This window comes from Camelus ferus, chromosome 13 (assembly GCF_009834535.1).
Source record: "Camelus ferus isolate YT-003-E chromosome 13, BCGSAC_Cfer_1.0, whole genome shotgun sequence".
Taxonomy (NCBI): Eukaryota; Metazoa; Chordata; class Mammalia; order Artiodactyla; family Camelidae; genus Camelus; species Camelus ferus.
The window spans coordinates 55,916,389-55,928,543 of NC_045708.1; the positions used below are offsets into that span (position 1 = coordinate 55,916,389).

At 36.1% G+C, this 12,155-nt stretch overlaps 1 long non-coding RNA gene across 1 annotated transcript; it reads right to left on the reverse strand.

The window, feature by feature from the left end:
- Positions 1-5,243: 5,243 nt before the first annotated feature.
- On the reverse strand, positions 5,244-7,852 carry LOC116668089. Its single transcript, XR_004325174.1, has 3 exons — positions 7,252-7,852; positions 5,833-5,890; positions 5,244-5,670 (listed from the first exon to the last, which is right to left on the reverse strand). It is a non-coding gene; the product is annotated as an uncharacterized LOC116668089 (long non-coding RNA).
- Positions 7,853-12,155: the final 4,303 nt, after the last annotated feature.

Below are 12,155 nucleotides of genomic sequence, written 5' to 3' on the forward strand. Positions count from 1 at the left end.
GATATACCCTCATTGTCACTGAATTTCAAGAATAAAGAAAAAGTTCTTCAGGAATTCTCTGCAGGAAACAAAAAAAAAGTCACAGTGGCTTCAGACTTCCCTACAAAAATGATTTCCAGAACACTTTGGAACAATATTTATAAAGTTCAGCAAGAAAGAAAACAATATCCAAAAATACTACATCCAGCTAACATATCTTTCAAACATTAAAAAAGATAGACATTTGCAAAAGTGAAAAACTCAGAGAATACATCACTGATGGTATAAAAATCACTCAAACTCTAGATCATTAGTAGGTAAGTCAATCAAGGATTCAAAAATGGAGAAGCCAAGCTAAAAGACTGAAGGCCAATTTAAAGGTTATTAACCTTGACAATGAACAAGCAATAATATAACATACAAGTTATGAGAAGAAGAGAGAGGAAGTATGAGGAAGCATAATACATAATATGAAAACATATCATTCACAACTTACCTTCCATAACCTTTATACCTAACTTTCAAGAAATTTTTTGTGAAATAATAGTTCTTACAAAGGAGAAATATTTATTTGAAGTTGAAGAGCCTGAAACATACAGTGGTGTAGATTTTTCACTGCCCAGCTCCAGGGAGTACCATTCATACTGTACTCAGAACAATTAAGTGCAGTGGCTCTGGAGTTTCAATTCAGTTTTTCTTCTATGAAAACTAAGACTTAAAATTAAATGATCTTATTTATGAGAGCATAAAATTCATGATCAATGTATTTATCAAATTATTTTTATCTATCTGCCTATATATGACTTTATCAGTAAGTATGTACAGGGATATATTTTCATGATTACCTACTCTTACAGATTATTACTTAAGTGTAGTTGGATGTAACTATTCAATAACTATTAATTTAATTATATATAGATATATAGCAATTTATAAGTAATATTTGATAGTGAGAAAAATCTGTGCTGTTGTTCTAGTCTTGGATCTCATTACATATCATTATCTTTGGTCAATCTGATTATTTATCTGTCACCTGTTTTACCCCTTTTCACATCCTATTCTGTCCACATATGTCTTAATCCTAGTGAATAAGCTACTAGGTAGGTGTTCTGAGGACTTTAATTTGCCTCACACATCAAATTCCTTTTTATGGATTTAATTTCCCTCTCAGAGAGTCTGGAAGGAGCATTCCTATCTGCCATATGACCCTATCATCATGGCCCCAGCTTATTAGACAAGAATGGACACCAGGTACAAGACCAATTCTTTGCTTTCACCACAAATGAATGAACAATTTAAATGAAGAAGAAATTGAGACTATAGTAATTAGTAATAGAACTTGAGTTGGATGATCTGGGCCAGGATAGCCATGTTGGACCATGTGAAAAATTAGTAAGAGAAAAAGCTAGTTGCTAAAGAGAGGAAATAATTAGATACCTTTAGAGTAACAAAAAGAAGTAATCTTGAAGAATGTGTGTGTCATTGCTCTGGAAGAAATATTCCACCTTCAGTTTCAGGAGAAGGAAGGAGGATGAATAGATAAGGATTTAGGAAACAGATAATTATTTCAGAAAAGGAAGCAAGGGGCCTTATTTTGGCGTTTAGCTTCAGCCATGTGCCCCAGCTTGGTTTAAGCTATATTTGGGGATATATGGTACTTATAGAGAAATTAATGTATTTATACTTTCTCATTTAACTATTATTAATTTTGTATAATTTCTTCAGAGGGATGACGAAATGTGATAGGCTTCAGGTAGCGGAATCCTTAAATACTTATTAGTCACAGGTCCTTACCTTTTAAAGGTTTAAAAATTGGTATGTACAAAATTAAAACCCTCATAAATTAAAAGCTCTATGAACGATATAAGAGGAAAGCATGAAATTGAATTGCTTGCCCTATTGTAAACTGAGAAACAATGCAAGAGAGAGAGATAAACAGAGAATGTGTGTGCACAGAGACAAAAAGAATACCTTTTCTTTTCCAATGCTAAGACACATGAAAGCAGGCTGTTGTTCATTCCCTGTAACTAAATGTTCATAACACCGTCTGCTGTATCCTTACAGCAGCTCTCCTTTATTTGGGCTACCTTGAATGGACGTGTATTCTTTATTTAAAAAAGAGCTTTGGTTGGACAAGTGAAACATCAATCAAGACAGCCTCTTGTGGTGTTTGGGTTCTAGAAATGCCTGTGATGACAAGGCTTACTACTAGCGGCTGTGAGGAATAGGAAGATCAGAGATGTGAATTAAAGCCAAAGATTTTAGAAAGCGTGAAGATCAAACCAGGGAACCCAAGCTAAGGAGGTAAGATTAAAGTCAAGAGTAGGGCAGGAATAGGAGTTAAAGAGTAGGATTATAACGGGGCAGAGCTGAGTTACAATTATGGCAACACCTGAGGAGGCTGTTTAGGCCAACCTTACCACCAGGAACAATTAGAAAGCAGGGAAACAATTTCTGAATACTAATTAGAGAAGGAGGAGACTTACAGGCTTCCAGTTCTGGATGTAAGGAGCTTAGAAGTTGCCATTCTGTCCTAACAACAAGTAAAAAGTAGCACAGCCTGAAAATTCAACAACTGCCGGAGCCACTGACAGGGGAGGACACAGGGCAAACTGTTGTCCCCAGGAATGAAGAGACAGGAGGATACAGGCAGTCACAGTTGCCCAGAATGGAACTCACGAGCAAAAAGTTCCTCGAGAACCAGTAATGGGGTAGGAAACCCGAACTATAATTGATGAATTGCTGAATGTGGACAACTCTGAGAGTTATAAACTCCAGGAGGGCCCCGTCATGGGGAGGTCTTCACAATACAGTGAGGTTTACCTCCAGGAACTGGAACAGATTCCCACAGTAATTATCAGAAAAATCCCCCTGGGCTTCCAGCAAAGGAGGGGAAAAGAAACCGATCTGAAATACACCAGAGCACTCCGTCGTTCTCAACAAGGCCTGCCCTCAGGGCAAACTCCAGAGCCTGGCTTGCTGGGGTATTATCCGAGCCCAACTGACTTAGGAAAGGGAAACATCCAACTCCAATCAGCTCTAGCATTCCACATGGGAGAAAGGAAATATCTCCTCCCAGCTAAGGCAGTGGGGGAGGGGGACAGTGGAGGAAAGGAAGGGGGACTTGAGAAGCACATGTGAAGTCCAGATGCACAGACTCATTAAATGACTGAATCCCAATCACAGGACTCTAGAAAACCTCCCCTCCTCCCATACCTCACCACCACACTGCTACAGGCCTAATTATAGCAGCTCCTTTTATCTGGTACATCATGTCTGGCTATCCAGAAAAAACGACAAGTCATATCAAAAGGCAAAGACACAGTCTGAAGAAACAGAGCAAGCATCAGGACATGGTGAGAATGCTGGAATTAACAGATTGAGAATTTAAATGACTATGATTAATATGATAAAGGCTCTAATGGATAAATTGGACAGCATGCAAGAACAGATGGGTAATATAAGCAGTGAAATGAAAATCCTAAGAAAGAACCAAAAAGAAATGCTAGAGATCAAAAACACTGTAACAGAAATGAAGAATGCTTTTGATGGGCTTATTAGTAGACCAGACACAGCTGAGGAAAGAATCTCTGAGCTCCAGGATATATCAACAGTAACCTCCAAAATTGAAAAGCAAAGAGAACAAAGACTGAAAAAAAAAAAGCAAAAACAACTCAATAGGCTAGCCAAGGACTGTGGGACAACTACAAAAGTGTTACATACACGTAATGGAAATACCAGAAGGAAAAGAAAGAAAAAGGAACAGAAGAAATATCGGAAACCATAATGACTGATAATTTCCCCCAATGAATGTCAGAAACCATACCATACATCCAGGAAGTGAAGAGAACACCAAGCAGGATAACATAAGACAAACAAAACAAAGAAACAAAAACCTACACACACCTAGGAATATCATTTTCAAACTACAGAAAGTCACGGTAAAGAAAAAAATCCAAAAGAAGCCAGAGGGGAAAAAAACACCTCATCTATAGGAGAATGGAGATAAAAATTACATCCAACCTCTCAAAAACTGTACAAGAAGAAAGTGAAGTGAAATATTTAAAGTGTTGAGAGAAAGAAAAGCCATCAACGTAGAATTATTTACTCTGAGAAACCATTCTTTAAAATTAAGGAGAAATAAAGATTTTCTCAGAAAGACAAAAATTGAAGGAATTTGTTGACAGTAGACATTCCTTTCAAGAAATGCTAAGAAGTTCTTTCAAGGGAAGGAAAGCTATGAAAGTCAGAAACTCGGATCTACATAAAGAAAGAACATGGAAGAAAGAATAAGTAAAGGTAAAATAAAAACTTTTATTTTTCTTATTCTTAGCTCATCCAACAGTTCACAGTTTGTTCATAAAAATAATAGCAACAATATATTTGATTATGTATGTTATATATATTAATTTATGTATATGCATTTAAACATATATACTTTTCACTTTTATGTAAGTGAAATTGTTACCAAACTCAGGTTCAACTGTTTACTGCTTGAAAGCCAATACTTGAGAGGCAAGTGTCAGTTGGGAAAAAAAGTTTGCTTTCCTGGGGAGAAGGTGGACTCCTGTTCAAAAACCAACTCTGAAGATTCTGCTCAACCAAGAAAGTTTTAGAGAAAGAATCATTTGAAGAGAAGGTCAGAGTCTTTGTTATCTTCCACTGTGTGCAGATGTTCTTCTGATTGGTTGGTGGTAAGGTAACAGGGTGGGGTACCAGGAGTCTTGTGCTTAGCCTGAAGTTACCAACCTCCACCTGGGTGGGGGCCTTGTTCCTACAGAAATACTCAAAGATGTTGTTGTGTGTATTCCTTGAGGAGGAACCAGGACCCTGCCACATCACTGCACTATTGTTTTTGACTTCTCCTCCTTTGTTTCTGTATTTCCTCCCTTCCCTGATAAGCAATTATTTGACTCTGCCCTTTGGAACTCAGGGAGTGTCAAGGAAGTTGAAGCCTTTTTTTCTAGAAACAAGAAAAGATTTGTACCTGGGAGATACAAATAAAATGAATGACAACAATGATACAAATGAGAGGAGGAAGGAATTAAATTATTTTGTTCATAAAGTATTCATACTACTCATTAAGCAATATAATAGAATTCAAAGATGGATTAGTTATAAACATGTATTGCAAACTCTAGGGCAACTATTTTAAAAAGTTAAAAAAAAGCATAATTTATTTGCTAAGAAGAAGAGAAAATGGAATATACAAAATTTTCAATTAAATATAAATTAGACATTATTAAAGACCAAGGCAGTGAGAATTTGTGTGACAAAATTAGAAGAATCGAGAAGCCAAGAAAAGGAAGCCCAGAATTTGGAGCCACTTTTGTCTAGAGATGAATACTAATATCAAACAACAGGACAGTGGCTGAGAGGTTAAGAGGCTGAGAAGCTAAGCAAAGCATTTAGCAATCTCATGATTCAGGAGGCCAAATAATAGTTCAAGGAGTTCCAAAGACATAGGATCCTATTAAAAACCTCCAGCATTTGGTTAGACATCTGAAGAGCTACATGGTAAATAGTAAGAAGTAGATCAGACCTCAAAAGAAGTGAAGCCCAGCTCTGAGTTATGGTGATCGTCCCCAAAGTTGATTGTCTGCCAGAAGCAAAATCAAATCCTCTCTGGAAGAAGATATCATCTAGAGCTTAAACTATGTCTGTAACTTTTCACGCACAAATTTCCAGTACCTAAAGAAAAATAATCAGCCATACAATAAAACAAGGCTTTCTGAAATGGAGAAAAACAAATAAACAGAAAAAAGAAATACACTGTCAAGATATCTAGGTATTAAAATTTTAGACACATGCAGTAAAATCTCTATGATTAATATTGTCAAATAATTTACTTACGTAGTAGAGAATTCCATGAGATAGACGGAAATTATGAAAAAACAATCACATGAAAATTCTAGAACAAAAAGTAAAGTTATTGAAAAACTCAATGATAGGCATAAACATAGCTAAAAAGCATTAGTTAATGACAATATAGCATAAGAAAAAATCCAGTCTAAAGCATGTAGAAAAAAAAGATATGGGATCCAGGATAAAAGTTTAATACATATGTAACTTGTATCTCAGAAGAAGAGAGTGAGAGCAAGTGAGGAAGAGAAAAGAAAGGGAGAGAAGATAGACAAAAGCAACATTCCTAGATACAATATTCAAGAATTTTAAAAACTGATTAAAAATACCACATTATGATTCAAGAAGCAATACAAACTCTATCCAAAATAAACTTAAAAACACATCCAAGCCTATCTTCCCAAAACTGCTGAAAAAACAAGCATTAAGAGAAAATCTTAAAGGCAGACAGGGGTAAAGTGTTTTTGTTTTAAACAGAGCAGACTGACACTAGAACTTTTTAACAAAAATAATGGAAGCTAGAAGGCTGTGGATGGTATCTTCAAAGTAATGAAGGAAAAATAACACTAAAAGAAGACAGATCATAACAAAATAACAAAATGAAAAATGAAATAATAAAAATTAATTATTCCAAAAGAATGCAAGAGAGCAGAGGAAATTGAACAAGGATGTATAAGACATAAAGGAAAAAAGTCATAGATTTTTCAATCCAAATATATCAATAATTATATTAAATGTAAATGAATACTCCAATTAAAAGACAAAGATTTTCATACCTAAAAAGAATATAACTACATGCTTCTTACAAAAAACCCAATGCTTCTTACAAGAAACACAATTTAAGTGTAAACATATGGAAAGACTGAAAGTAAAAATATGGGAGAAATATACCATGCAAGCACTAACCAAAATAAAGCTGGTAAGCCTATACTAATATTAGAAAAAATAGACATTAGGGTAAGAAAAATTTTAGAGAAAAAGAATATTTCACAATAATAAAAGAGTCAATCCTTTCTTCTAGAATTTAAAATTTCTAAATCTGTATGCACCTAATAACACAGCCTCAAGATACACACACACACACACACACACACACACACACACACACACACACACAAGAAACAAACTGAAACAGACAAACCCATATATGAGAGAATGGAGACCTGCACAGAGAGTTTTATGGACCATGGCTAGAAGTAGTGTATGTATATCACTTCTACCACATTACACTAATGTTAAGACTTCTTAACAGTAATGGTTCTCATTTCAAGTAGAAGATTAAGATTGAAATGCTTTTGTCCTTTAACCTTTATACTAGAGGTAAATATATACTAAAGTGATTAACTAGAGTTAAGTGATTAACACACCACCATATTACAGGAGTAGAGAATTCTGAATTTGAGTACTTACCTCTACCAGTGTGTTTTATATTTTCATAGTCCAAATTACCATACTTTCATTTCAGGTTGAAGAACTCCTTTTGTTATTTCTTATAAGGCAGTTCTAGTGGTGAGGAACTCCAACTTATGTTTGTTTGGGAAAGTATTTATTTCTCCTTTATTTCTGAAGGACTGTTTTGCTGTATAGGGTATTCCTGGTTGGTGTTTTGTTTTTTTGTTTTTTTTTCTTTCAGCATTTGAATATATCATTCCTCTCTCTCCTGGGCTCCAAGATACCTGCTGAGAAATCCACAGACAGCATTATGGGGGTTCCCTTGTATGCAATGAGGTTTTTTTTTCCCTCCTGCTGCTTTTAAAATTTTCTCTTTGTTTTTTAGACAGTCTTACTGTAAAGTGTCTTGGAGAAGGTCTTTTTGAATTGAAATTTTAGAGGGATAGTGAGCTCCGTGAACTTAGATGTCCAAATCCCTCACCAGATTTAGGAAGTTCACAGCCTTTCTTCCTTTCTTCCTTTTTCTTTCTCTCTCCTTTTCTTTTCTTTTCTTTTCTTTTCCTTTCTTTTCTTTTCTTTTCCTTTCTCTTTTCTTTTCTTTTCTTTTCTCTTTTCTTTTCTTTTCTTTTCTTTTTTTTCTTTTCTTTTCTTTCCTTCCTTCCTTCCTTCCTCCCTTCCTTCCTCCCTTCCTTCCCTCCTTTCCTTTCGTTCGTTCTTTTCTTTGGTTTGTTCTTTCTTTCTTCCTTTCTTCTTTCCTTCCTTCTTCCTTCCTTGCTGCTTCTTTCCCTTTCATTCATTCTTTCATTCTTTTGTTCATTCCTTCATTCTTTTGTTCTTTGTTTCTTTTGTTCTTTCTTTTTGTTCTTTCTTTCATCTTTCTTAATTGAAGTATAGTCAGTTTACAATGTTGTGTCAATTTCTGGTGTAAGTATAATGTTTCAGTCATATATATATACATACATGTTAATTTTCATATTCTTTTTCATTATAGCTTACTACAAGATAGTCAATATAGTTCCCTGTGCTACACAGTAGAAACTTGTTGTTTATCTATTTTATATATAGTAGTAAGTACATTATTTCTTTAAACAAGTTTTCTTCCCTTTTCTCCTCTTTTCCTCTAAGACTCCAACAATACGTAGATAGCCTTTCTCAATAATATCCCATAGCTCACATTGGCTTTCCTTATCCATTTTCTTTCTTTTTTCATTTTGCTCCTCTGACTGGATGATTTCAGATGGACTGTCTTCTAGTTCATTCACTTCCTCTTCTGTCTGGTTGAGTCCGATATTGAAGTCCTCTATTGAATTCCTCAGTCATTGCATTCCTCAACTCTAGGATTTTTTTGGTTTTTGTAATGAATTCTATTTCTTTGTTGAACTTCTCATTATGTTCATGAATTGCTTTTCCTAATTTTATTTAGTTGTCTATGTGTGTTTCCTTATAGTTCATTGAATTTCTTCAGGAGGAATATTCTGAATTCTTCATCAGACAGTTCATAGATCTTCATTTCTTTAGGGTCTGTCATTGAAGCTTTCTTAGTTTTTGTTGATATGATGTTTCTTTGAGTATTCATGATCTTTGTGGCCTGGGGCCAGGGAGCTGACCTGGTGCTGGCGCTTGCCAGGAGCCTGGGACTATGATAACCAGCCCAGTGCTGAGGAGGGTCAGGAGCCAACAATAGCAGGTTTGGAGTCCAAGTCCATGAGGGTTATCCAGATGCTGCAGTGGGCCAGGATGCTGGGGCTACAAAAGCTGTTTAGAGGATTGGGAGGCGGCCAAGTTCGGGTTAGTGCTGGTGTCCATGGTGATGTCAGACACTCACTTCACTCTCCTTTCCCCACAGGAGAGTATCTCTGTCCACACCGGACTGCCTAGGCTTGGGGGAGGAATGAAAGGGTAATGTGAAACTGTCTTTCCTGTTCTCTTTAGTGTACTTTTTTTTTTTTTAATTTCTGTGTTCCACCCAGGTGCTGTTAATCCTCATCTGGAATCCCGAGCTCTTGTGAAGGTATTTTCTGCATGGAAATTGATTTTTCTGGGAGAGACAAGAGCTAAAAATCCCTATGCCACCATCTTGCTGATGTCACTCTTGGGGATTAAGTAATTTAAGAAGAACCAGAACTCAGTTTTAGAGAAAGTAGCTGGCTAAAACCCAATAGGGACGTCAGAATCTTCAGCCTCCTGACTAGAATTTGAGATTAAACTTCATACTCCATGGGAGAAGCAAAGGGAAAATGGATAGAATACCCAAGCACCCGAGCATCAGCAAGGATCAATTAAGCAGACTTGTCACATGTAATGAAGGTTATATACGGTACTGAAGCACAACACAGTAGTGTCTAACATACTGATCGCTCTTCGGGCCCTTATATAATGATGGAAAGGCCAGAATAGTCTCCTTTCTGGTCCTATTTACAAGTAGAGAAAGAGAAAGGGAGTGAGAGACTCTAAATCTCACTGGACTGTGATGAGCCTGCAAATGGCATACATAATTATAGACCATGAGTGGAAGTAGGGCAGGCAGGTCCTGACAAAAGTAGTATTTCTTCTGAACTAAGTGCTACCTGGAAGACTTTTTCCCCACAACTCAAAATTCTTTTCTCCTGAGATGGTTTCATGTATCTTATTCTCAAAACTTTTCTTAACCACCTCATCCCCAACTCTTCTACTGACAGATGAGGTCTTTTCTTGTTAACCACTTCATTCCCACAACATGTAGGCTACAGAATTTGTTTGTGTTTAGGCTGAGAAAGGAGAAAAAAGAGACCTGAGCAGACTCTAAGGATAAAACTACACAGCCTAGACAGGAACAAAGAGAAACTAGCCATCAGAATAAGACAGAAAGAAAAACAGCAAGTGACACAGGGGGATTAGATTGTGGAAAACTTGACTACGGAAAGGTGACAGGAAACTGAGATTTCAGTGTGTATCATAAATTCTAAGAATTTAGGGACTTGTGGTTTATTTTGGAAGAATTACCAAGAAGGGGAAAAAATGTGAAAGTTGGCTGGACTTATACCAGCAAGCTTACTAAGAATCAAGAACTTTCACATACGATTTAGAAATCCATGGTTATGTGGTTAGAGAAATCTTAAGATGCTACATGTCAGTCATATGAAATTTTGGATAGATTTTTCCTGTGGGTAGGGAATTTAAGTTCAAGCTGAACTTTTATGAGGAGAAATTGGCTAGAATTCTTTACCCTAGAGCCTAGAGAGGAACTTCAGATATGTTAGTCAGTGATGTATTTGTGAAAAATATGAATCTAAGGAATTTTAGCCTGTTTTCATATGCTAAAGGCACAGGGCTTAGTTTGAGCAAAAAGGTAGAAGTTTGTGTTTTATAACCTCCCACTTCTTGTATGTCTGCCCCCATCTCCCTTTACATTTCTTTTCTACCCTGGAGACCCAGGCCCTTCATACTTCAGTCCAAAGCTGAATTTCATAAAGGCCTGCATTCTTTCAAAGTTTCCTATATACCTAGCTTCTTATCTCTGCTTTTTGAGTGAACAAGAATGCTCAGAATGGATAAGTGACTAGCTTACGATTATACAGATTAAAAGTTGTAGAATTCATTTCCAGGTATTCTGACGTCTGTCCATCCTTCATATATCCATTGAATTCATTTGTTCATGGCCTCAATAAATGTGACAGAGAGCATGCTATGCATAAAAGTTCTTTTTCATAGCACCTCCTAACTTTTTCACACACACTTTTCATTTAATCTCCACAATAGCTAAGACAGATGAGTTATTAAGCCCCATTTTACAGATGACATAGTTAAGGCTCAAAGAGGTTAAGTTAATATGTTTTAGGTTACCAGGTTTATTAAGTCAGGGCTGTGACTCGAATTTGGGTCCTCTGAGGCAATGTTCAGTGAATTTCCCGTTAAACAGTGCTTAAGACACAAGGAAGGTAATAGCATATTGTCCCTACCTTCAAAAATGTTATCTAGTTGAAAACCAAGGACACATTAAATAACAACATAAAACAATTAGGCATGATAAAACACAGTGTTTTAAGTGCCAACTGAATTAGGTAGGAAATAAGCACCAAGGATTGAGAGAGAAGAAGGATCACTGGTAACAGGAATCACTAAAAGCTTCATGGACGGGGCAGACTTTAAGGCAGACTTAAAATATTAGAAGAATTTGGGTGGAAACGGAGGAAGGGCTTTCCTGCTATAGTAAATGGTATGAATAGAAACAAGGAAGTAGAAATACACGTGACATGTTTAAGGGACAGTAAATAGAGTATTGATATAATAATACCCATTTATTGAAAGGCAACATGGCTTAGTGATTAAAAGCATGGCCTCTGAAGATAGACTCTCTGAGTTTGAAACATGATTCTACCACTTCTTAGCTGCTAACATGTTAAATTAATTAATTTCCCTATACCTCAGTTTTCTCATCTGTAAAACTAGGATAATAATAATACCTATTTCAGAGGGTTGTTACAAGGATTAAACGAGTTTACAAAATATTTAGAACAGTGTCCAAGCACCATGTAAATTGAGTTAACCAAATAAAGTACTGAAAGTACTGTAAATATACTGTACTCCAGGCACTGTACTAAACACATTATATTATTCTATTTAATCTTCATCATCTTATAAGGCATACATTATTATCTCCACGTTACTGGTACGAAAACTAGAACTAAGAAAGTTAAACTCCTTAAATCACACAGCTGGTAATTTAAAAAGCTAGGATTCAAACACAAATGCAAAGTCTGTGCTCTTATCACTAAGCTATACTTTCCATGTATAGGAAACAGTGGGAAAAAGAAAAGTAGATTGAGGCCAAACTATGGAGGATCTTGAATTCATCAAGCTAAGACAATGAGATCATATACTCTAGGCAGTGAGAAGCAACTGAAGGTTTCTGGGCAGTGCTGTGTCTTAGAAAGATTTATCTG